At 47.9% G+C, this 25,712-nt stretch overlaps 1 pseudogene; it reads right to left on the bottom strand.

The window, feature by feature from the left end:
* Nucleotides 1–20,858: 20,858 nt before the first annotated feature.
* Nucleotides 20,859–22,699, bottom strand: LOC147970836 (uncharacterized; annotated as a pseudogene).
* Nucleotides 22,700–25,712: the final 3,013 nt, after the last annotated feature.

Raw genomic sequence — 25,712 nt, 5'->3', positions numbered from 1 at the left:
TAACTAAGCAAAGATCAATATGTGAAGAGTTTGTAGTCAATGGATCAGTGATGGATAATTATGTCGGATGCGATTACTCATGCGATAGTTATAACATAGGGTGACACAGAACTAGCCCCAGTTCTTCATTGTAATGTAGGCATGTATTCCGAATATAGTCATACGTGCTTATGGAATAGAACTTGCATGACATCTTTTGTCCTACCCTCCCGTGGAAGTGGGGTCCTATTGGAAACTAAGGGATATAAAGGCCTCCTTTCAATAGAGTACCGGACCAAAGCATTAACACTTAGTGAATACATGAACTCGTCAAACTACGGTCATCATCGGGAGTGGTCTGGATTATTGTCACTTCGGGGTACCGGATCATAACACATAGTAGGTGACTATTGACTTGCAAGATAGGATCAAGAACTCACATATAATCATGAAAACATAATAGGTTCAGATCTGAAATCATGGCACTCGGGCCCTAGTGACAATCATTAAGCATAGCAAAGTCATAGCAACATCAATCTTAGAACATAATGGATAGTAGGGATCAAACCCTAACAAAACTAACTCGATTACATGATAAATCTCATCCAACCCATCATCGTCCAGCAAGCCTATAATGGAATTAATCATGCACGGCGGTGAGCATCGTGAAATTGGTGATGGAGGAAGGTTGATGATGACGATGGCGACGGATTCCCCTCTCCGGATCGCCGAACGGACTCCAGATCAGCCCTCCCGATGAAGATTAGGGCTTGGCGGCGGCTCCGTATCGTAAAACGCGATGAATCCTTCTCTCTGGTTTTTTCCTCCCCGAACTTGAATATATAGAGTTGGAGTTGACATCGGTGGAGCCTTAGGGGGCCCATGAGGCAGGGGCGCGCCCAGGGGGTGGGCGTGCCCTGCACCCTCGTGGACAGGGTGTGGGCCCCCTGGTGCTGATTCTTTCGCTAGTATTTTTTATTATTTCCAAAACGTCTCTTTGTAAATATTCAGGTCATTCCGAGAACTTTTATTTCTGCACAAAAATAACACCATGGCAATTCTGCTGAAAACAGCGTCAGACCGGGTTAGTTCCATTCAAATCATGCAAGTTAGAGTCCAAAAAAGGGCAAAAGTGTTTGGAAAAGTAGATGCGTTGGAGACATATCAAGTCCCCCCAAGCTTAAACCTTTGCTTGTCCTCAAGCAATTGAGTTGACAAACTGAAAGTGATAAAGAAAAACTGTTACAAACTCTATTTGCTCTTGTTGTTGCAAATATGTAAAGCCAGCATTCAAGTTTTCAGCAAAGATTATGAACTAACCATATTCACAATAACATTTAGGTCTCATGTTTACTCATATCAATGACATAATCAACTAGCAAGCAATAATAATAAATCTCGGATGACAACACTTTTCTCAAAACAATCATAATATGATATAACAAGATGGTATCTTGCTAGCCCTTTCTGAGACCACAAAATATAAATGCAGAGCACTTCTGAAGATCAAGGACTGACTAGACATTGTAATTCATGGTAAAAGAGATCCAGTCACAGTCATACTCAATGTAAATTAATAGCAATGCATGGAAATGACAACGGTGCTCTCCAAATGGTGCTTTTTAATAAGAGGATGGTGACTCAACATAAAAGTAAATAGATAGGCCCTTCGCAGAGGGAAGCAGGGATTTGTAGAGGTGCCAGAGCTCAAGTTTTGAAACAGAGGTAAATAATATTTTGAGTGTCATACTTTCATTGTCAACATAACAACCAAGAGATCTCAATATCTTCCATGCTATACACATTATAGGCGGTTCCCAAAAAGAATGGTAAAGTTTATACTCCCCCACTGTCGGTGTCAAAACCAGCGGATCTCGGGTAGGGGCTCCCGAACTGTGCGTCTGAGGTCGATGGTAACAGGAGACAGGGGACACGATGTTTTACCCAGGTTCGGGCGCTCTCTATGGAGGTAATACCCTACGTCCTGCTTGATTGATATTGATGAATACGAGTATTACAAGAGTTGATCTACCACGAGATCGTAATGGCTAAACCCTAGAGGTCTAGCTTGTATGGCTATGGTAATGAGTATTCGGCCTATCTATGGACCTAGCCCTCCGGTTTATATAGATACGGGAGGGATCTAGGGTTACACAAGGTCGGTTACAGAGAAAGGAATCTACATAGTTGGCAGCCAAGCTTGCCTTCTATGCCAAGGAAAGTCCCATCTGGACACGGGTGCAGTCTTCGGTCTTCGTATCTTCATAGCCCATCAGTCCGGCACATGGCTAACAGGCCCGACGCCCGAAGACCCCTTAGTCCAGGACCCCCTCAGTAGCCCCTGAACCAGTCTTCCACGACGAGGTGTTTGGCACATAGATTATCTTCGGCATTGCAAGGCAGTTTCCTGCAGCGATGACTTCTGAATAGTGTGCTCGGCCTTCCATTTAATGTTGTACCCCTCGGCTTCTGTGCATTAACAACTTCAGTTTCCATGTGTTGAGCGGATGCGAGAGGTTGAGGTATTTTTTGCATATACCACCCCGGCTGTACCATAAAGGTGCTTATTTAAAGAGAATAGATCTCAGATCCATTCCACACCCCGCGAAAAATCCTCAAAGCTTGGTAAGAAAAAACCACTCCAACATGGCTAGCACTCCCAGCTCTTCCTCTTGTCCCCACGACTCCAAAGAGGGTGATTGGGGGAGATGTTCCATATCCCACAGTCAGCTGGCGAAGCTGCAAACGCAGGGCTTTCTTCCCCCCGCGAACTTGGTCCCCGTGCGAGCAGGGATGACGTCCTTCAAGGGCGGGGCTCAAACAGAGAACTTCCCCAATCCGTCCAAGGGAGAACGAGTATGCTTCGTCCCCTTCTTGTTAAGAGGCATCAGATTTCTGATCCATCCCTTCCTCCAAGGTCTGCTGGAGTATTACGGCCTCCAATTGCACAGTATCACTCCCGCCTCTATCCTTCATATTGCGGGTTATGTCGCTCTATGCGAGCTATTCCTGGGCTACGAGGCCCAGTTCGATTTATGGAGAAGACTGTTCTGCCTCGTCCCTCGCAATCAAGGTGGGTCAATTTTTAAAGTGGGAGGAGCCGAAGTGTGGCGCATTGCCAGGACCGGATACCTGTCCGGCACGCCGAAGAAAGCTCCTGAAGAGTGGCCTTCCAAATGGTTCTACATCGATGACGTCGCTCTACCCGACCCCGTCCGCATGGGCCTCCCCGAGTTTTCAAATGCTCCGCTAAAGAAACGCCATTGCTGGCATCCTCGGAGCCTCGAGGAAGAGGATAGTACAGAGATCAGCTTGCTGCTGGGCGAGATTAAGATGCTTGCCCAGTCCGGATTGTCAATAGTCAAGGTAATGGCGATTTCTATAACACGGGGGTCTAGCCACTCCAATACAGAGGGCTACCCATGTGGCATTATAACGGGGAAGACGACGACTCATGATATGGTCGGAAGGGCCCAAAGACCCCCGCTGCCCTAGCCAAAATACTGGCCGAGCTGTATAAAGGGGAGAAGGAGGAGTTCACCCGTCTCCAATATCGAGACAGATTTTCCATGTATAATCCTCCCAGCTAGGTAAGCTTCAGCTTCAATATTTTACTCCTGCCCCTGAATCATTCTTGACAGGAAGTATCTTATCCGCTTATAATAGGAATGGCGAAAGGCTATCGAGGGGATCCATGACCCTGCCCCTCAGCTGGAGAATCGCAACCGGGATCTTGATCCTGGATATGAGGAAGATCCGGACATATTTGTGGAGCTCGAGGATGGAATATTCTATCAGATGAGCTATGGTGGTACAGATGTACCCATCATCGCCGATTACCCCGGCCTCCTTCCTGCTTCACACGTAAGTGATCTGGAGATACCTTGTCCAAGAGAGTTTTCTCATTCCTCCTCACCCACCGCGCTGTCCTGTGATCAAAAGGGGAGGCGTTCGGCGCTCCATGCTGCCCCGGGGGCATCTCCGAAGAGGGCGTCCCCCACACCAGGCAAGCCTTCAAAGAGGAATGCAAATGAAGATACGGCCGAGCCTTCATCAAAGAGGTATGAATTTGCCAATATGCATCTTGGCAGTCACATCCAACTGTGACCCTTCCGTTTACCCTGTATCAGGAAAAAGGTGTGCCGGACTATATCTGGGGGTCCGGCCGGTCATACTTCCCGCAGCCAGGATCCAGATCCTGCCGTGAAGAGGGGGGCTGATGCGGTGGTGACACCAGACTGTCCTCCAGCCGAGGATTCGGATGATGTATCCGTCAACAACTCGGAAGTGGAGAGCGCCATGAATCATCGGCACCGCAGGGCCATTTTACAAGACCCTGGCTTTTCAGAAGAGGCATTTAAACGCCTTTAGCTCGGCTGATGCATATATCCGAGCTGCTCGAGATGGGCTTAACAGAGCCACAAAGCAGCATTTAAAAGATGTGCAGGTAAGCGTAGATTTAATAAGAATATACCAGTAGCCCCTGAGGCTTAAAGTAGTTGATACAACTAATTTAAGGATCAATGTATAACCAGGTGCTTACAGAGAAGAACACCCTGTTAGCTCAGGAACAAGAAAAGTGTCAAAGCCAGCTAACTGCTGCCAATGCCGAACTGGAGAAATCCAAGAAGGCATCCCCTGGTAATGTTTCCCTCCGTCGAGAAAACATAATGGTACACTAATAATGCTAACTTAGTTTCTTACCTTTTTATCAAATCATTAGACCAACTGCAAGAATAGCTGGACGCCGCTCGAAGAGGAGAACATGGAGCCAAAAAACTGCTAGCAGCGGGCGAGCGTGTGCTAACAAAAGTCGTTCAGGAGAAAAACAAGCTCCAGGATGCGAACACCCAAATGCACGAAGAACTGAAAGATGTACGGGCCCAGCTGGCAGACTCCGTGAAGGAGAACAAAAACTGCAAGGTGGCATATTCAGTATGTGGCCGTATTTACCTTATAACACTTTGGAAGTAAAAGTAGCTGATATAGCTATGATTGCAGGTATATTAACGGGCCATCCCGAAGAGGAGGTGTCCGGATCATCAAGTGATCTTCCGCAAGGGATGTCGCAGTTGCACGAGCAAGCTCGGCAGGCAATGTGGAGTGTAGCCAAGGCCTTATGGCCATCCGACTCCCCTCCAAGGAGTATGGAGAAGCTCGTAGAGCTGTTCAAGGAAGCGCGGCAGCGTATCTGACAATGGAAGATATCGGCGTGCCGAGAGGGTGCGTGAAAGGCCTGGGCCATGGTAAAAACACGATATACCAAGCTGGATCCGAATCACATGGCCCGGGTCGGACCTCTAGGGTCAAATGGGGAAGAAATTCCCATTAGTTTAGTATATGGCCAAGTGGAGGTGGCCGCTAGATACTCCCAACAGGATTGTAAATTAGACCGCATGTTGGACGGTATAGAGGAGGACGTCTTTGAGTCCTAAGTGACCATGTACTTTCCTTCTAGCTGGATAATAAAAAAATTGTCATGGCCGATGTTTTCGCTTCGACCTTTGGACCCGAAGGTGCGGAGTGTTTCCGAATACCCTAACGGTAGAGTATACCACGCGTAGGGGTCATAGTTGCTTGAACATACAATGTGTATCCGGCTAGTTATGTTATATTACATTATGTAAGAAACATCTTCCAGTTCCGTTAAGGGTTCCTTTCCCTGGGTTTGCATGCGTGTAATGTGCATGTCAGAACTGTGATTGAAAAAATCGTAGAGTAAGTAACTTCTGGGGTTTCACAATGGATTGAATGCGGAAACGTCTTTAATTCGCCGACCGAATATTCCCTTAAGAACGCTAGCTTTCGGCTTCACCCAGTCTGAGGTACACATCCGGATGACCCGGCAGTAACAATCGCAGAGGTGCTCCTTTTATGCCCTAGCCGAACTAATGGGAACGTAGGGCATAAGCACAGTAGCCAGGCAACCCAGCTTGGCAAAACTTAAGTCATATCGATGCATATAATGGCGAAGAAAAGGTACATATGAAAAAACGCATATGTGGTGAGCTTGATGCTCGAAGAATAATAGAAAGCTTCTGTACGAGAAGCCCCCAGGTATAATGAACGTACATATGTGGATATGTACGCATCAGGGGAGGACGGTATAGCCATACTAAAGTCGTAGGGCTAAAGAGCAAAATGAAAAAAAAGATAAAAATGAAAAGAGAGAAAAATAATGTTAATAACAGGAGGAAGGAGACGAACACAGAGTTTGGTGCTAGGCATAAAATCGTCGGAGTCTGGCCGCATTCCAAGGATTCGGCTCCAGGTGATTGTCTGAAGCATCACTCAGGCGGTACGCTACTCCAGTGAGAACTTCGTCAATGATGAAGGGACCCTCCCACTTGGGCTTGAGTCTATCCTTTTTCTTCTCCTGCAGGCGTAGAACGAGTTCACCAACGTTATAATTCTTGGCCCGCACTTCTCTACTTTGATACCTACGAGCCTGTTGTTGATAAAATGCGGAACGGGCTTTTGCGATGTCTCTCTCCTCCTCCAGGGCATCTAAGTTATCCTGCCGATCAAGCTCGCCTTCTTTCTCTTCGTACATGTGCACTCGAGGTGAGTCATGAATAATATCGCAGGGTAACACTGCTTCTGCCCCGTACACCATGAAGAAAGGTGTAGATCCAGTAGTGTGCTTGGGCGTGGTCCGCAGCCCCCAGAGTACGGAGTCAAGTTCCTCCACCCAGTGCTTGTATGATTCTTTCAAAAGACCACACTATTCTAGGTTTGATGCCGCTCATAATAAGACAATTAGCCCATTCGACTTTACCGTTTGTCTGCGGGTGATAGACAGAGGCGTAATCGAGCTTAATGCCCAGATTAGCACATCAGGTTCTCACTTCATCGGCTGGGAAATTAGAGCCATTATCGGCGATTATGTTGTGTGGGACACCATAACGGTGTACCATGCCGAATATGAAATCTATTACCGGCCCCGCTTTGGCCGTTTTGACTGGTTTGGCATCTATCCACTTAGTGAATTTATCCACCATGACCAGCAGATAATTTCTCTTATGGCTTCCTCCTTTAAGGGGTCCGACCATATCGAGTCCCTAGACCGCAAAAGGCCAAGTGATGGGGATTGTTTGTAAGGCAGTGGGGGGATATGGCTTTGGTTGGCAAAGAGTTGGCATCCGATGCAACGTTGGACAAGGTCCTATGCATCTGCTCGGGCCGTCGGCCAATAAAACCCTATACAGAAGGCCTTGCTAACAAGGGCCCGAGCTGTGGCGTGGTGACTGCCGAGTCCGGCGTGAATTTCAGCTAAGAGCTGCTGCCCCTCTTCCTCGGAGATACATCGTTGAACAACTCCAGTAGCGATTTTCTTATAGAGCTCTCCATCAAGAACCTTGTAGGCCTTCGAACGCCGGACAATGAAGCGGGCCTCATTCTGATCCTTGGGAAGCTCCTTCTTATTAAGGTAGGCCAGGAAGGGTTCGGTCCATGGGGCAATGACTGCCATGATGAGATGCGCCGACGGTGTTATTTCAGTGGCTAAGCCTCCGATGATGTCGGTGTTTTCGGAATCTGGGGTTATGTTCGGATCCGGACTAGTGTTGCCGTTTTCCCCCTGCCACACCACCGATGGCTTAAAAAGCCTTTCCAGAAAGATATGGGGTGGGACGAGGTTGCGCTTAGCGCCAATACGAGCAATAACGTCCGCCTCTTGATTACTTACTCGAGCCACATGATGGAACTCGAGCCCCTTGAACCGGGACGCCATTTTTATGACGACATTACGATAAGCTGCCATCTTCGGATCTTTGGTATCGAAGTCTCCATTTATTTGAGATATTGCAAGGTTTGAGTCCCCGCGCACTTCTAGGCGTTGTATGCCCATGGAGACAGCCATCCGGAGACCATGCAATAAGGCCTCATATTCGGCTGCATTGTTGGAGTCTCTGTATAGTATTTGAAGTACGTACTGAACGACGTCTCCAGTAGGTGATGTTAAAACGATGCCCGCCCCTAGCCCTGCCAGCATTTTGGAGCCATCGAAATACATAACCCAATTGGAATATGTGTCGTACTCTTTAGGGAGTTCCGCCTCTGTCCATTCGGTGACGAAGTCAGCTAATACTTGGGATTTAATAGCTCGACGTGGTTTGTATGTAATATCAAATGGAAGGAGCTCAATGGCCCATTTGGCAATCCGGCCCGTGGCATCGCGGTTGTTTATAATGTCATTGAGTGGTACTTCGAAAGCCACTATGATCGAACACTCCTGGAAGTAGTGACAGAGCTTTTGGGATGCCATGAAGACCATGTATGATATCTTTTGATAATGGGGGTACCGGGATTTGCATGGTGTAAGGACAGTGGATACGTAGTATACTGGCTTCTGAAGCGGGAATTTATGTCCGCCCTGTTCTCGTTCAACGAAGAGCACGGAGCTCACCACCTGATGTGTTGCCGATATGTATAATAACATCGGTTCACCGATGTTTGGCGCGGCCAGGATTGGGTTGCTCGCAAGAAGGGTTTTTATTTCCTCCAGTCCGGCTGTTGCCGCGTCCGTCCACTCGAAGTGATCGGTTCGTCGTAGAAGGCAGTAGAGTGGCAATGCCTTTTCTCCCAATCTAGAGATAAAGCGGCTTAGAGATGCCACACAACCCGCGAGCTTTTGGACTTGTTTAAGGTCTGTTGGCGTAGGCAATTGTGACAGAGCTCGGATTTTTGGCTGGATTTGCTTCAATTCCTCTGTTGGAAATGATGAAACACAGCAGTTTTCCAGTGGGGACGCCAAAAACGCACTTTTCTAGATTGAGCTTATTGTCATACGCGCGGAGGTTATCAAATGTGAGACGTAAATCGTCTATTAGTGTTTCGACGCGCCTAGTTTTGATGACAATGTCGTCCACATAAGCTTCAACTGCCTTGCCGATCTATTTCTCTAGGCTTGTTTGAATCATGCATTGGTACGTGGCGCCGACGTTCTTGAGGTCGAAGGGCATGGTGTTGAAGAAGAATGGCCCATATGGGGTAATAAATGCTGTTGCAGCTTGATCGGACTCCTTCATTTTGATTTGATGGTATCCCGAATATGCATCAAGGAAACACAATAAGTCGTGTCCTGCGGTAGCATCAATGATTTGATCGATGCAGGGGAGGGGGAAGGGATCCTTAGGGCAAGCCTTATAGAGGTCATTAAAATCGACGCACAACCGCCAGGATTTGTCCTTCTTTGGTACCATCACCAGGTTTGCCAGCTAGTCCGGATGTTTTATTTCTCTGATGAATCTGGCCTTGAGGGAGTCCTGGATTAGGGGGTCTCCGGACAGCCGGACTATATCCCTTGGCCGAACTGTTGGACTATGAAGATACAAGATTGAAGACTTCGTCTCATGTCCGGGTGGGACTCTACTTGACGTGGAAGGCAAGCTAGGCAATACGAATATGTATATATCCTCCTTTGTAACCAACCTTGTGTAACCCTAGCCCCCTCTGGTGTCTATATAAACCAGAGGGTTTTAGTCCGTAGGATAACATACAATCATACCATAGGCTAGCTTCTAGGGTTTAGTCTCTCTGATCTCGTGGTAGATCAACTCTTGTAATACTCATATCATCAAGAATAAATCAAGCAGGACGTAGGGTTTTACCTCCATCAAGAGGGCCTGAACCTGGGTAAAATATCGTGTCCCCTGCCTCATGTTGCCATCCGCCTTAGACGCACAGTTTGGGACCCCCTACTCGAGATCCGCCGGTTTTGACACCGACATTGGTGCTTTCATTGAGAGTTCCTCTGTTTCGTCGCCGTTAGGCTTGATGGCTCCTACTATCATCGATAGTGATGTAGTCCAGGGTGAGACTTTTCTCCCCGGACAGATCTTTGTGTTCAGCGGCTTCGCACTGCGGGCCAACTCGCTTGGCCATCTGGAGCAGATCGAAAGTTACGCCCTTGGCCACGTGGTCACTTGATCTTTGATATCCGCGGAGACTTGATCTTCGACGGATTTGAGCCCCTGCCTTGTGCGCCACGCGGTCACGATGAGTACGATTTAGCTCTACCATTGGACCGTATTCAGGAGATCGCATCGGCAGCCGCTCCGAGCCTCAATTCGGTGCCAGTTGCGCCATCCATGGACGGGTGGATATACCCCGTCACGGAGGCCGTATCCTCAGCGGCAATCGAGCCGAATATTGACCTTACCCTTCACGGGAGCCGTGTTGCCAAACTGCCGGATCCTTCTCCGGCCACGGGCTCCGAACCGCCTGCGCCCGTTCCTGTCGAATCCAATTGGGCGCCGATCATGGAGTTTACCTCCGCGGATATTTTTCAGCACTCGCCCTTTGGCGACATACTGAACTCATTAAGGTCTCTATCCTTGTCAGGAGAGTCCTGGCCAAACTACGTCCGACATGATTGGGATGCGGATGACGAAGAAACTCGCCGCCCACCCACCACCCACTTAGTAGCCACTGTCTATGACTTAACCGACATGCTGGACTTCGACTCCGAAGGCATCGACGGTATGGACGACGATACGGGAGGTGAAGAGGAACCACTGCCCACAGGGCACTGGACGCCCACTTTGTCACATGACGTATACATGGTGGACACACCCAAAGAAAGCAACGACGAGGAACGGAAGGACGCAACGAAGGGTTGTTCCCTCGAGAAGCATTCTAAGCGGCGGCGTAAACACAACTCCAAATCCCGCCTCGGCAGAAATAACAATCATATAGACCCAGCAATAGAGCAGGGTGCACCATCGCCAGACCAGGGCAACACGGGGAATCAAACCGAACAACCCGACTCCGTCGAAGATAATAGTCCGGACGACATCACACCGAACAAGCGCCAGGAGCAACATAATGCCCACCAAAGGCTTGTTGCCACGGCGAGGAGTCTACAAAAACAGAAGCAAAGGCTCAAGGCTGCACAAGACACACTCAAAATCAAATGGAGTGAAGTACTCAACACTGCAGCGAAGTACGGCAGTAATCGCTACACCAAGAGCTATCAGAAGCGAAAGGTGCTACCAGAATTTGATGAGGAGGCCTTAGATCCTCCACAATTAAAAAATAAAACGCCATCCGGTCGGATAGACGACCACATAACCAACATAAAGCGGCAATCGATGCCACACATAAACCAGTACGCGATCCGCGTAAGGGCTCGCATCAAAAGGACGGCGCAACCAGATCCATCTATGGACCACGCAGGCGCGCTCCAACATACAATGCAACACAACAAACATCCGAACACCATGGTACACCCAAATACAGGGGTGCCGGACACCCTCTATGTTTCATCGATGAGGTGCTGGATCATGAATTTCCAGAGGGATTCAAACCCATAAACATAGAGGCGTACGACGGAACAACATACCCTGTGGTCTGGATTGAGGACTACATCCTCCATATCCACATGGCTCGAGGAGATTATCTCCACGCCATCAAGTACTTACCCCTCAAGCTCAAAGGGCCAGCTCAGCACTGGCTTAAAAGCCTCCTTGAAAACTCCATCGGAAGCTGGGAAGAGCTCGAAGACGCCTTTCGGGCAAATTTTCAAGGGACATATGTCCGACCACCGGATGCAGACGATTTAAGTCATATAACTCAACAGCCTGGTGAGTCAGCCTGAAAACTTTGGAACAGGTTCCTCACTAAAAAGAACCAAATAGTTGACTGTCCGGACGCTGAAGCCTTAGCAGCCTTCAAGCATAGCGTTCGAGACGAATGGCTTGCCAGACACCTCGGTCAAGAAAAGCCGAGAACAATGGCAGCATTAACAAGCCTCATGACCCATTTTTGTGTGGGCGAGGACAGCTGGTCAGCCCAATACAGCACCAGCGACCCAAGTACATCCAAAGTCAGGGATGGAAACGGGAAATCACGACGCAGCAAGAATAAGCGCCGGAATAAAGAAGACAATCCGAAGAGCACGACAGTAAATGCCGGATTTAGAAGCTCTCGCCAGGGCAGCAGAAGCCGCCCTCCAAAGGCAATAGAGACGAATTGTCCAGCCTAAACAAAATTCTGGACCAAATATGTCAGATCCATAGCACCCCTGATAATCCTGCAAATCATACCCACAGAGAGTGTTGGGTCTTCAAACAGTCCGGCAAGCTCAACGTCGAACACAAGGGGCAGGATACACCAAGTGAAGAAAAGGACGAGTCTCACAAGCAAAGCACATGGGAACCGAAGAAATTCCCACCAGAAGTCAAAGCATTCAATGTGTTACACATGATAAAAGGGAGAAACAAAGCGGCACCTTTAGAGGAACATGCCCTAGGGCCTATCACCGCGGAGCTCCTCCACTGGTCGTCCCAACCGATCACCTTCGACCATCAGGATTACTCGGCAAGTATCCGACTTGCAGGATGGGCTGCCTTGATATTAGATCCAATAATTGACGAATACCACTTCACCCGAGTCCTGATGGACGGCGGCAGCAGTTTAAATCTGATATATCAGGACACAGTCCGCAAAATGTGGATAGACCCAACAAAAATTTGCCGCAGCAATGCTACCTTTAAAGGAGTAACGCCAGGCCCGGAGGCTCACTGCAGGGGCTCCCTGCTACTAGAGGTTATATTCGGCTTCCCCGATAACTTCCGCAGTGAAAATTGAACTTTCCACGTCGCTCCGTTCCAAAGTGCCTATCAAGCACTACTCGGACGCGAAGCTTTCTCTCGCTTTAAGGCAATACCTCATTACGCTTCCCTCAAGCTCAAGATGCCCGGTCCATGTGGCATCATTACAGTAAATGGAAATATTGAGCGCTCGTTGCGCGCCGAAGACGGTGCAGCCGCCTTGGCCGCCGCACACTAAACGGCCTCACCAACTCAAGCATTTGACAGGTCATTAAGACCACGGACACGACTAGACGAGTCCGGCTCAGCTATATGTAATTAATACAGGTTTGATGGCTATACCCCTATTACAATACAAGGGGCTCAACGCGCGCGCAAATGTGGCAATAAGGCTCACCTTTACTCATTTTCAACTATATATTGTTTAGTATAACTTAACTTTTGCACGGCAACTTTTCAATTAAGTTCCTCTCTTTTTCAAATGACCATCATGCTACACCCGTCCAGGATACGGCACAACGGAGACACAGGCGCAGACGTGCAACAGGGACCCATTCCAAGGATTCTTTGTAGATTAAGACCCTGCGTAAACCTTTTTTACTGTCTCTTGTTGATTTACATCCCTCGGATTCTCAGTACAACCGAGAAGGATGCTGACGTCTTGGCATGTGGCCACGCCTGAATAATGCACGTACCTGGACACCAGGGGCTTATTACAAAGGGTACTATTTAGACCCGGTTTACACCATAAAGACCAAATACCTTAGGGAGTGTTCAGCATCGCGAGTTTGGCCTTATATGCATCAGCTCGGAATCATGTCTTTGGTCAAATGTTGGGTTTGCCTGGCTCCTGTGTTTTGCTGCCTTACGTTCCGCTCTATCGGCTAAGGCGGCACCAGGAGAACTACTGCGATTGTTCCCTGGTTCATCCGGACGAGCACCTTAGTAGAGAAAGCCAAAAACTGACTGTCATGATATAGCGTGAGACTGGTCAACCACTTGATGACCTATTGGAATCTTCGGGATTCCTCCGCATTAACGAAGGGCCGTTTCCCGGCCAGGCATGTACGCACCCCGAATCCGGACGAGTGCGGAGCCACCAGGGGCTATATAGTAGCCCCATTGTCAAATTCATATGGCTAAGTGAAAGTGTTAAAGCATTATAGTCCGGTTGCCTAGTTCGCTGCGCTATCACCTCCTTATTAGGACCAAGACGTTGGATTAAGTGTGAATACGCGTCTTCTGCGAACACCCCCGCATTATATGTGTGGGGGCTGGAGCCGACGACTGCAATCTTTCAGGTTATATACATATATACATAAACGGCCGCACAGGAGGCATCACAGTACTTTCGGGCAAAAGTATAAATACAGCCTTGATAAATTCAATAAAACGGTGTTTTTACAATGGGAATACATGTCACTCAAACATTACATTCTTCGAGCACTGGGCCTCTATCGTACGAGCACCCTCAAAAACTTCTTAAAAATAGTGCTCGGCAGCCACTTGGCCTATGGCTGAACCCTGCGCCGCAACAGTGGTGACATCCATCTCCGCCCAGTATGTTTTAACACGGGCAAGGGCCATCCGCAAGCCTTCTATGCACGCCGACCTCTTCATCGCATTAATGCGTGGCACCGCACCAAGGAACTGCTGCACCAAGCTAAAATAGATGTTCGGCTTTGGCCTTTTCGGCCATAGATTATCCACGACAGACCTCATGGCGAGTCCGGACAATCTATTGAGTTCGGCCCATTCGGCAAGCTGATCAGTCAATGGAAGCGGATGCTCTGGAACGTTAAATTGCGAACAGAACAGCTTGTCCACTTCACGATCTGTTTGATATCGGAAGTATTCGGCTGCATCGACAGCGCTCGCCGCCAAGTCCAGATATGCGTCGGCCGAACTCCACAGCCGATCCAGAGGGGCATATCGTGGATCGCCAAACTTCCTTTGCAGCATAAAGTGCTTCCCAACCACAATATCCCCGGCTTCACGCAGTTCCTCCTTCTTTGCTCTCATTGCAGAGCGGGTGTCTTTGGTCGCCATTGTGGCCCTTTCGAGGTCCGTAGCCTTCGCCCGCCTTTCTTCTTCAAGAAACTGGTAGTGGTCAGCAGTTTCTTTTAACTTCACAGCCATTTTGGCCATTTTCTCTTTGCTCTCGCTATGCACGGCCTTCTCGGCTCTCAACTCTTCGGCCACCTTCAACGCGGCGGCATTACTACTCCTTGCTTGCTCCTTGGCTCGGGCAAGCCCCGCCCGCAGGGCCTCCATGGTGGCAGCTCCATCTGCAGTCACAACATATTAAAGATACTGGCATCACGCTGCTCTTACTATGTGACATTCACTATAAATATCACCTACCCTGTGCCTCGTCAAGCCGCTTGTTAACAAGCTCGATGTTGGCATCCCCCGCATCCAGTCGCCATTTTAGTTCGGCGACCCCATCAGTCTGGCTAGCCACCGGAGCTTCAGACACCTGCACATAACGACAGTCTGGTTATTACCTAGGACTATGATCCTTTGTTCGCTGCCGTTCTCGACAACCAGAGTCTTAGGGGCTACTATCTACACAGGGCGCACCTAAAAATGTGCGGTACTTCCAGAAATGCATATCATTCCACGTACCTCAAAGCCCGTCAGTAGACTCATGAAGGCTTCATGCAACCCGTTTTCGGCGGACTAAATCCTTTCAATCACCGTACACATTAATGTACGGTGCTCTTCTGAGATAGTCGCTCGCTCTAGCAGACCCTTCAGTACGTCCGACCGCATACCAAGTGGTGCCGGACTCTTTTGAGTGCTCTCCTCAAGAGCCGGATACTGAGGGCTTCGGGTGACCATGGGATTACCTTTTGGCCTTGCCGGATCCAGAGAAACTCTCTGTGACGACACTTCAAGGTCGCCCGCTTCTTGAGCCATTGAGTCCGGGGGAGGCGTTTCGCTCTCCATCATCTCCGGAAGAAGATCCCTCGAAGACGAGCTCTGCTGAGAAGGGCTCAGATCCGAACTGCAAGATAGATGCTTCGGTTATCTTCCTCAGGAGTAAGGTAGTATATCTTCACTATTAAGTACTTTTCGACTACTTACAACTCATTAGAGGGCTGATCCCCGCACGGACTTTGTGCGGCAAGAGCACCCTCCGAGGCAGGACCCTCTGGTGAAGTTTTCTTCTCCCGTTTGGAAACCTTGGTTTCCGAATCATCAGAGGTAGTCCTCTTCCTCCCCCGGGGCGAGGGAATGTCAGATTCCTTCCCTGCGTTATCCTCCCTCACAGAGGCGCTCGTTCCCTCGGTTGGAATAGGTAGCGGTGGGGGCCCGCTTTCGCCCTCTTTATTCCGCCTTCATCTTCCTTTGAGGGCACCAGGCAAGGTGCTGGCTCGAGCATCTTTTCCAGCACCGGATTGTCCAAGCCTTCGGGAAGGGGGGCCGAACACCGGATCATCTTCGCCTTTGTTATCCAGTCCTGGTCAAAAAGCGATTCTTCATAATGACGTCATGATAAATGAAAGATAGTGTGTTCGGCTAGAGGATTACTTACTTGGGCCGCGGTGCGGTTGCTGCTCAGGCCCACATCCTCGGAGGTGTCCGGACACTCTATTTGGGGTCCGAAGAACGACTTGTACATCTCCTCGTGCGTTAGGCCGAGGAAATTCCGAATAGCGCACGGTCCTTCTGGGTTGAATTCCCACAAGCGGAGGTGCCGGCGTTTGCAAGGCTGGACTTGACGAACTAGCATGACTTGGACTACCATAACCAAATTAAAATCTCCCTCGAAGAGATCCCGGATGCGGCTCTGTAGTATGGGCACATCCTTGGCTGGACCCCAGCTCAGCCCCCTGCTGATCCATGATCCATGACATCAGTTGTGGTGGAGGGCCCGAGCGAAAGACAGGGGAAGCTACCCACTTGGCACTTCTGGGAGCGGTGACGTAGAACCACTCCTGTTGCCATAATCCGGACATCTCTGGAAAGGAACCCTTTGGCCATGGAGCTCCAGTGATCTTGCTTACTAATGCCCCTCCGCACGCTGCATGCTGCCCCTCAAACGTCTTCGGCTTCACATCAAAGGTCTTGAGCCACTGGTCGAAGTGAGGGGTAATACGGAGGAAGGCCTCACATACGACAATGAATGTCGAGATGTGGAGAAAGGAGTCCGGGGCTAGATCGTGGAAATCAAGCCCGTAATAGAACATCAAACCCCTTATGAAGGGATCCAGAGTGAGGCCTAGTCCTCGGAGGAAGTGGGAGATGAACACGACATCTTCATTGGGTTCAGGAGTAGGGACGACCTGCCCTCGGGTGGGCAGCCGATGTGAGACTTCGGCGGTCAGGTATCTTGCCTCCCTCAACTTCTTGATATCCTCTTCCGTGACGGAGGAGGGCATCCACCAGCCCTGGAGGCTGGATCCGGACATGATTGAAGATCCGAAGCACCTGACCTAGGCTTTGAGTGGTAGAACTCGAGGCGGGGGAAGGATTCGATTAAGCACGGGAGGGAAAAAGTATAAGCCTTGACCCTTTATAAAGAGGGTGAATATCAAGCGTCCTCCTCGTGGCCGTTTGGGACTTGCCTAAAATCTAGGAGTCCTAGGCACGGTTGGGTTACCCATGACTGTATTGATGAGAATCTCGTAATAAGAGGGACACGATCTCTGCTTTGACAAGACATGTCAAGAAACTGCCTCGCGTTATGTGCGGGCTAGTTAAAGAAAAATGGTTTGAATAATCACCGAGCCATGGCATGACGTCATGTTGCCAAAACGTGTCAGCAGGTTAGATTTGTGGAAATATTATTCTCTCTACGGTGGTATGTGGAACATATTTTGCAGGGTCGGACACTATCCTTTTATTCGAACTCTTCTGTGGTATATCCGGAGGAGGAACCCGCCTTGCAATGTCGAAGACAATACTGTGCGCCGGACTCATCGTCATTGAAGCCTGGTTCAGGGGCTACTGAGGGAGTCCTGGATTAGGGGGTCTCCAGACAGCCGGACTATATCCTTTGGCCGGACTGTTGGACTATGAAGATACAAGATTGAAGACTTCGTCTTGTGTCTAGATGGGACTCTACATGACGTGGAAGGCAAGCTAGGCAATATGGATATGTATATCTCCTCCTTTGTAACCGACCTTGTGTAACCCTAGCCCCCTCCAGTGTCTATATAAACCGGAGAGTTTTAGTCTGTAGGACAACATACAATCATACCATAGGCTAGCTTCTAGGGTTTAGCCTCTCTGATCTCATGGTAGATCAACTCTTGTAATACTCATATCATCAAGAATAAATAAAGCAGGACATAGGATTTTACCTCCATCAAGAGGGCCCGAACCTGGGTAAAACATCGTGTCCCCTGCCTCCTGTTACCATCCTCCTTAGACGAACAGTTCGGTACCCCCTACCCTAGATCTGCCGGTTTTGACACTGACATGCCTCAATTAGCTTGGCCAGCTCCTCCCCCATAGCTTGGCGTTTGAGCTCGGAAAAGCGCCACAGTGCTTGTTTGATTGGGTTGTATCCTTTTAAGATATTAAGGCTATGTTCGGCAAGCTCACGTGGGATTTCCGGCATGTCAGAAGGGTGCCAGGCAAATATATCCCAGTTTTCGCGAAGGAAATCCCTTAGTGCGGCGTCGACCATTGGGTCTAGTTGTGCTCCAATAGATGCTGTCTTCTTGGGGTCCATTGGGTGGACCTGGAATTTGACTATTTCTTCTGCCGGTTTGAAGGAGGTGGATTTGGGTCGTTTGTCTAAGATCACATCGTCCCTATCCACTGTGGAGTGCAGTGTGGTTAATTCTTCGGCCACAAGGGCTTCAGATAATGCCTCAAGGGCCAGGGATGTGGTTTTGTTTTCGGCATGGAGTGTTATGTCCGAATCACTGACAAGAGTGATTACACCGTTTGGTCCGAGCATTTTGAGCTTCATATACCCGTAATGAGGTATAGCTTGGAAGCGTGTAAAAGCATCCCGCCCCAACAGGGCATGGTATCTGCTGCTGAAAGGAGCCACTTGGAAGGTGATTTCTTGAAACCTATAATTCTCTGGCGTGCCGAATACCACGTCAAGTTTGATTTTTCTCGCACACCGCGCCTCCCGGCTAGGAATGATTCCTCGGAAGGTCGTGCTGCTTTGCTTGATGCGGCTCCTATCTATTTCCATTTTGTGGAGTGTATCCTCATAGATGGGGTTTAGTCCACTGCCACCGTCCATGAGGACCTTGGTGAGTCGAAAACCGTCCATGATGGGACTGAGGACCAAAGCGGCTGGTGCTCGGACTGTCCTTTATTTTGGTTCGTCGCCGGCATTAAAGGTTATAGCCGTGTCGTCCAAGGGTTTACTGTGGCGATTTGATAGACTTTGGCTAGGCCGCGATCTACCCTTTTGCGCTTATTTTTTGATGCAAATGTCTCAAAGACCGTCAGTACTCTGGGTCGTCATCTTCTGGAGGGTGTTGCTCTGGGGTGTTTTTGGTAAGGATGTCCTCGCCGCCTTTGGCTACATGCCGGAGTATCCAACATGCTTTAAGGCTGTGGGTTGGTATGGTATCCGGTGTTGTGTGTATTTTTCATGGGCCATCGAGCCATCCCTCTAGAACGGTTCCACGTCGCGTAATGGGTTTGTATTTCTTGGCTATTGGACTGGGCACATCACGGGGATGCGCCCTTCTTGTCTGGGCCAGTGGTTGAGTTGGGACCGATGGCTCCCAACAAGCTACTTGTTCCGTCCAGGCGCGTTCCATTGCGCTGTACTTTTGTACGATAGTTGCCAGGTCAGCAAAGTGTAGTATGCGGCGGCGATTAAAGGAGTTGAGGATTCCTTCGTTTGTGCAATTGTTGCAGAATGATGATATCGCGTCCTCGTCACGGCAATCTTTAACCTTTTCCTTGACAAGGAGGAACCTGGCCCAGAAGTGGTGGACCGTTTCCTAAGACTGTTGTTGTATGCTCGTGAGAGCGTTTATGTCTAGGTGGGTGGGTCGAATTGAATCTGGACCCTGACCCGATCGATGATCTGGAGTCTGAAGTTTTTCCAGACTTGACAGTCCGGCCTCCGGAGAATCTTCTGGTTGCCTTTGCCCGCCATCCGATTCTATGTTCGGAAGGCCGGTCACCTCCTTTTGCGGGTGGGTATCCAGCTCTGTAGGGTCGGCGATCCGGACATAGTCCGTCTTCCGCATAGGGGAAGAGTCGCAAGGCCACTAGTGTGCCGAAGAGGTTGTCACCATAGAGGCTGTTGAGGGTGGCAGGCGTCGCAGAGCCTGGGCGCATGGGCTGGAGGCGTATGTCAATGTCGTCCGCGAGCTTCTTGACGAGGGTGAACTTGTCGAGGAAGTCGACGATGACCTCATCGAACAAGGAGACGAAGCTTCCGTCCAAGCGGCCTCTCGCCCTGGTGGCCTCAAGCACGACCTGAAGACATTCCTCGGTGTCGGGCCGCAAGCTGACATCGTGGACCATCTGGCACAGCCGGCTGATGCTCGCGCTCATTGCCTCCATGGGTCTAGCTTCTAGTTAACTGATCTTGCGATTGGAGTAATCACTCTTGCCCTTGGTTAGGGTGCGTAGGATTTTGTAGACAGGACTGGCGGGGAGCCATTATATGAGAAGTGTTGACTGCGTTGCATTCATGTGTGTGTTGGCCATCTACTCCTCGGCCCTCTACTGCACCTGCCTTTGGCTGTATGACAGGTGGGCCAGCCACCTGTTGGGCCCACGTGTCATACACCCAAACGTAGGTGCAGTAAGTCGATGAAGCTATGTCCCTCTCCGTGCCGATGCAGTATAGTCATCTCACCGGACCTCTAGTTGGGGCCAAACGAGAGAACTTTGATGTTTACTAGTTTATTGGTCCCCTTTGCATTTTGCGCCAAGTTTTGACCTTTGATTTAACTAATAAAATGTTAATGCATGTAACCAAAAATGTTGAGTAAGTCACCTTACGAAAACCAAATAATCACAAAACACTTAGGCATGGTACATTAACTCCCTGCTCGTTTCTTATTTCCTGACATATCAACCAATGAGAGATGTGGGCCGTGCATGCTTTCAATGACTTGGGACTACCAAACATGACATGCAGTGGTTAGTTCATTGCATGTAATCCTATTAATTAGCAAAAAGACATTAACTTCTATCGCTTTCCACTTCGTCTTGGTCATGGTGCACAACCTAAGAGCATGGTTAATAGTATAGCCAGTTGCTGGCTATATGATGTTGCCATGTCATATAGAGCCATCACTTGTAGCCACTCTGATGAGGCACAGACTAGCGAGATGCTAATTCGCGCGTGTAGATGGCCCGATCTTTCACGGTGCTGCTTGATCAACAGTTCGTCCTCTTGTTCCTCCTCGCAACCTTCAAGATAATTTTCACCTGCGTACAAAAATACACAAACGAAAATAATGACCTCCTCGGATCAGCACGTAGGCGTCGATGTGATGATCAACCCTCCGTCGCTAGTAAATTTCCACGATGGGAAAATCACAGATAATACACAAGATATGGCCGCCCGTAACTCGAACGTTTTTCTGTATATCTCATACTCGAAAATAAAACTCACAACTCATTTCCCCTGTTACAATGGCTGTGGCCCGTGATAAATAGCCATCTCCACGTGACTGCTCCGCTAAAGGGAAAAAAAGAATTAACACCTAAAAAAGTCGTGCAAGACTTGGACTAGAATAAGAAACAAAAATCCTAACCAATCACAACCGTAACTACTATTTAAGAAACTTCCTAATATAATATTCTTGCTAATTAGCATGCATGTATTTATCTAGCACGTAACGTGCGTTCCTTATTCCATGAGATTGAAACGAACATGCCTTTATCCATTGAGGGGGAGTTCTGAACGTGGGGATGATCTTCTCTAGTTTCGGCTCCTGCCCTTGGTTTTCTTGTTCAAGGGTCAATCCATGCATGGGTTCACGACTTCTTCTTCTCTGTTCTTTGCACGATATATCAGAAACATCAAGGCTGCTCCACACTTTCCTCCGTTGCCATACATGCTGTATTTGTGACTTTTGTTTCGGTCATTTGGCTGGAACAATATAGGTTGATCTTGAACTCGACACAATACTAATTCTGGGGCCACATAACAAACGCATTTGCCCATCAATGCCTCGATGTTTTTCCGTAGCATGCACCAAATTTGTTCGCACAAGTTTTGCTTTGCTTGTCATCTCTTTAGTTGGTTTGACTTGAGTGGTGACGACATTTGAAGATAAACCGGGTATTACATTGGTCGTATCATCCTCCCTTCCTTGAAGCGAAACCGTCCTCGGTTTCAAGTCTATTTCAAGCTTGATTTTAGACTCAGGAAATTGGAACTCTGTTTTTATTGCGCTGTCCGTCATTGGTTTCAGCATGCGTCGTCTTCCATCGTGCATGAATGTATATGTATTAGATTTACCTGCATGCACAGCGTCATGGTCATACTGCCATGGTCTTCCCAACAAGAGCTGGCACGCATCCATTGGCACAACATCGCAGTCGACTTTGTCAATATATTCACCAATAGCAAATGTCACACGTACTTTAAGTGTAATTTTTAATTTTCCAGAATTGTAAAGCCACTCAACATGGTGCGGTTTTGGGTGCCGCCACATGGACAAATCCAAAGCCTGCACGAGATCTTTACTTATGGCATTGGTAAAACTGCCACCATCAATTATCATCTTGCATGCACGATTTTTGATATTGCACTGTGTTTAAAAAACACTCCACCGCTGCCCCTTTGCACCACTATCATCTTGCACCTTCTCCACCAAAAGATTCAGCCCCTTCGTCGGTGCATCGTCTTCTTCCTTTATATCTTCTTGCTCTTCTCTTCTTTTAAGCAAACGACTTTTCCAATCTGCAGTGTACAGATCCACTGGCATAGGAATAAAATAAATCTGCTGGCCCTTCCATGATAGAGAGTAATTATTCTTCTTGAAATTTCGAATAGCGCCAACACGTTTTCACCATGGATTACCAAGTAGTAGATGGCACGACACCATGGACACAGGACAAACGTGAAAAAATTCTGCACAACAATATTTTCCCAGATCAAAAAATAGCAAAATCCGATGCGTAATTTTGATTTCACTTTTGAACCACTTCAGCATGTACGGCCTTTCAAGAGGTGCCATCTTCAGCCCCAATTTTTTCACCACCTCCATGCTCACCATATTGACTGCGGTACTCTCATCGATCGTCAGATTGACACGTCGTTCGTTCACGACGCAACGAGTGTGAAAAAGAGTGACCTCGCCAATGCCTTCCTCCTCCATCAATACGTTCCTGCTCAACATGTTGATGCTTGACTCCGTAGGTGATATTGCAAACTGAGTCGCCGTGACTAACCTTTGCTCTGAATACCACTTGATGAGGCACGGACTAGCGAGATGCTCATTCGCGCGTGTAGATGGCCCGATCTTTCACGGTGCTGCTTGATCAACAGTTCGTCCTCTTGTTCCTCCTCGCAACCTTCAAGATAATTTTCACCTGCGTACGAAAATACACAAATAAAAATAATGACCTCCTCGGATCAGCACGTAGGCGTCGATGTGATGATCAACCCTCCGTCGCTAGTAAATTTCCACGATGGGAAAATCACAGATAATACACAAGATATGGCTGCCCGTAACTCGAACGTTTTTCTGTATATCTCATACTCGAAAATAAAACTCACAACTCATCTCCCCTGTTACAATGGCCGTGGCCCGTGATAAATAGCCATCTCCACGTGACTGCTCCGCTAAAGGGAAAAAAAGAATTAACACCTAAACAAGTCGTGCAAGACTTGGACTAGAATAAGAAACAAAAATCCTAACCAATCACAACCGTAACTACTATTTAAGAAACTTCCTAATATAATATTCTTGCTAATTAGCATGCATGTATTTATCTAGCACGTAACGTGCGTTCCTTATTCCATGGGATTGAAACGAACATGCCTTTATCCATTGAGGGGGAGTTCTGAACGTGGGGATGATCTTCTCTAGTTTCGGCTCCTGTCCTTGGTTTTCTTGTTCAAGGGTCAATCCATGCATGGGTCCACGACTTCTTCTTCTCTGTTCTTTGCATAATATATCAGAAACATCAAGGCTGCTCCACACTTTCCTCTGTTGCCATACATGCTGTATTTGCGACTTTTGTTTCAGTCGTTTGGCTGGAACAATATAGGTTGATCTTGAACTCGACACAATACTAATTCCGGGCCACATAACAAACGCATTCGCCCATCAATGCCTCAATGTTTTTCAGTAGCATGCACCAAATTTGTTCGTACAAGTTCTGCTTTGCTTGTCATCTCTTTAGTTGGTTTGACTTGAGTGGTGACGACATTTGAAGATACACCAGGTATTACATTGGTCGTGTCACACTCATACAATAAGGTTAGGTATAAGGCTGGCTATAAGAGTACTACTTTTTCTCATCTTCTCTCTCTCTTTCTTCATATTTATTGTGGTATTGGCCTAGGAATCCGCATATAGCTAGGCTCTTGCATGAGAGCCCACTCCTCTTTTCACTTGCTCTAAGATGACTTAGGCTAGTCATAGTGGGAGTAACTTAGGTAGTAAGATAGCGCACTTCAAGAAAATTTTGCTTATGTGGCATGTAGTTAATGAGGAGAGAGGTGTTTAGAGTAACATAATATGATATTGTAACATAGCGCTTCCCAAGAAAGGATGAGTCTACAAGCTAATAAATGAGGCCATCTATGATACTAGTACTATGTTACTTTACACTATGAAGGTAGTAACTTAGACTAGTGTCATATACATGACACTAGTATAAGTTACTCCCCACTATCACCAGCCTTATACACCTAGACGGAGGGAGTAGTCTCAAGTCATTGGATGCATACGCACCCCACGTCTCGTATTGGGTGATTTCTTTTTTCGTGGCAAAAAACAGGGAACGAGGTGGGTAGTTAATGCCCTGCGCCTAAAAGTTTTGGGATTACTATTTGGTTTTCGTAATGTGACAAATGCACTAGTACGGAGCGAGTACAATCTTTGATTGCAATTTTTTGTTGGTAGCTTACAAAGCTGAGCGCTCGGTGAGTACAATAGTAGTCTGATTGATGAGACTTCAGATTTGAGCCATCTATCGGAAGGAATAAAACAATACACCATGTATTTATTTACAGAGGGAGTAGTACATTTTTTGTGACATGCATTACTAGCTATTGCTAGTCAAATACTAAATCCAGATGGACGTGGTAGTACTACTAAATCCAGATGGTGGTGCTAGTACTAGTAGTAGTACTACCAATGTAGTAGTACTGTACTACCTGTTGGTCAAATTATTATGTGCTGCTCCTCACAGTGAAGTGACAAAACCCTGCGCCGGAGATGACACCTGAGTATAGGCGTTGCGTTCGGCATACCATAGTCAGCCTCACCGTCTGGAGTCACTATCATCATGGCTGTAGAGCTAGCTTGCTTACAATTAGCTGTGTTCGACATAATTTCCCGTGCGTAGATGTCGTGCATTGCACGGAACACCAAGATTGGGGGTGGACGGCGCCGACAGCGGCCATCACGCCAGATTTTTCCATGGCCTTCTAGATGTGGTGGGGAGGAGATAAGGCTGATTGTGAGAGACAAGGAGTTGTTTGTAAATAGGGAACAAGTGCGGGCATCTTTTTGCAAAACTAGAGAAGTTTGTTTTGTATGTGTCAGATCTATATCCGACGACTATTGGTGAAAGATGGCTGGCACAAAATCATCACTAACTTAGGACCTCTTTGATTCACAGGATTTTGAAAACGCAGGAATAGGACACGGCAATATTATAAGTTTCGAATTGATATTACAAATGTTAGAAGTAATGCTGCTCCTACGAAGAGGGAATTACTAGGAAGTTTACATAAGAACTTTCGCTACTTTAGGTGGATGCAGCATTATCATACAAACTAAAATCCACCGCCCTGACAAGTCACTAATGGGCAAATAAATTTTTGAGTCTCTGGCCACTTGATGTTTCAAAAACAAATTCACCTTCTGCAGAGACTTTGTCATTTAGGCTTAGACGCTTGCGGTGATCAGCACACCATTCATTGTTGCGCCAGAGAACACCAAACGTCATTACATTGAGCACACTTGCCTCTGGAACAAAGAACCTAGCCAATTTAATCTCAGATGTGCTTCCTCGGTAGTCAATCAAATCAATTTCTGTAAGATG

The sequence above is a fragment of the Triticum urartu genome, chromosome 5A (genome assembly GCF_056163025.1).
Source record: "Triticum urartu cultivar PI428250 chromosome 5A, HENAU_Tu73, whole genome shotgun sequence".
NCBI classification, from domain to species: domain Eukaryota; kingdom Viridiplantae; phylum Streptophyta; class Magnoliopsida; order Poales; family Poaceae; genus Triticum; species Triticum urartu.
The sequence above is the reverse complement of the archived record's forward strand: the minus strand, read 5'-3'. Positions and strand labels throughout refer to the sequence as shown.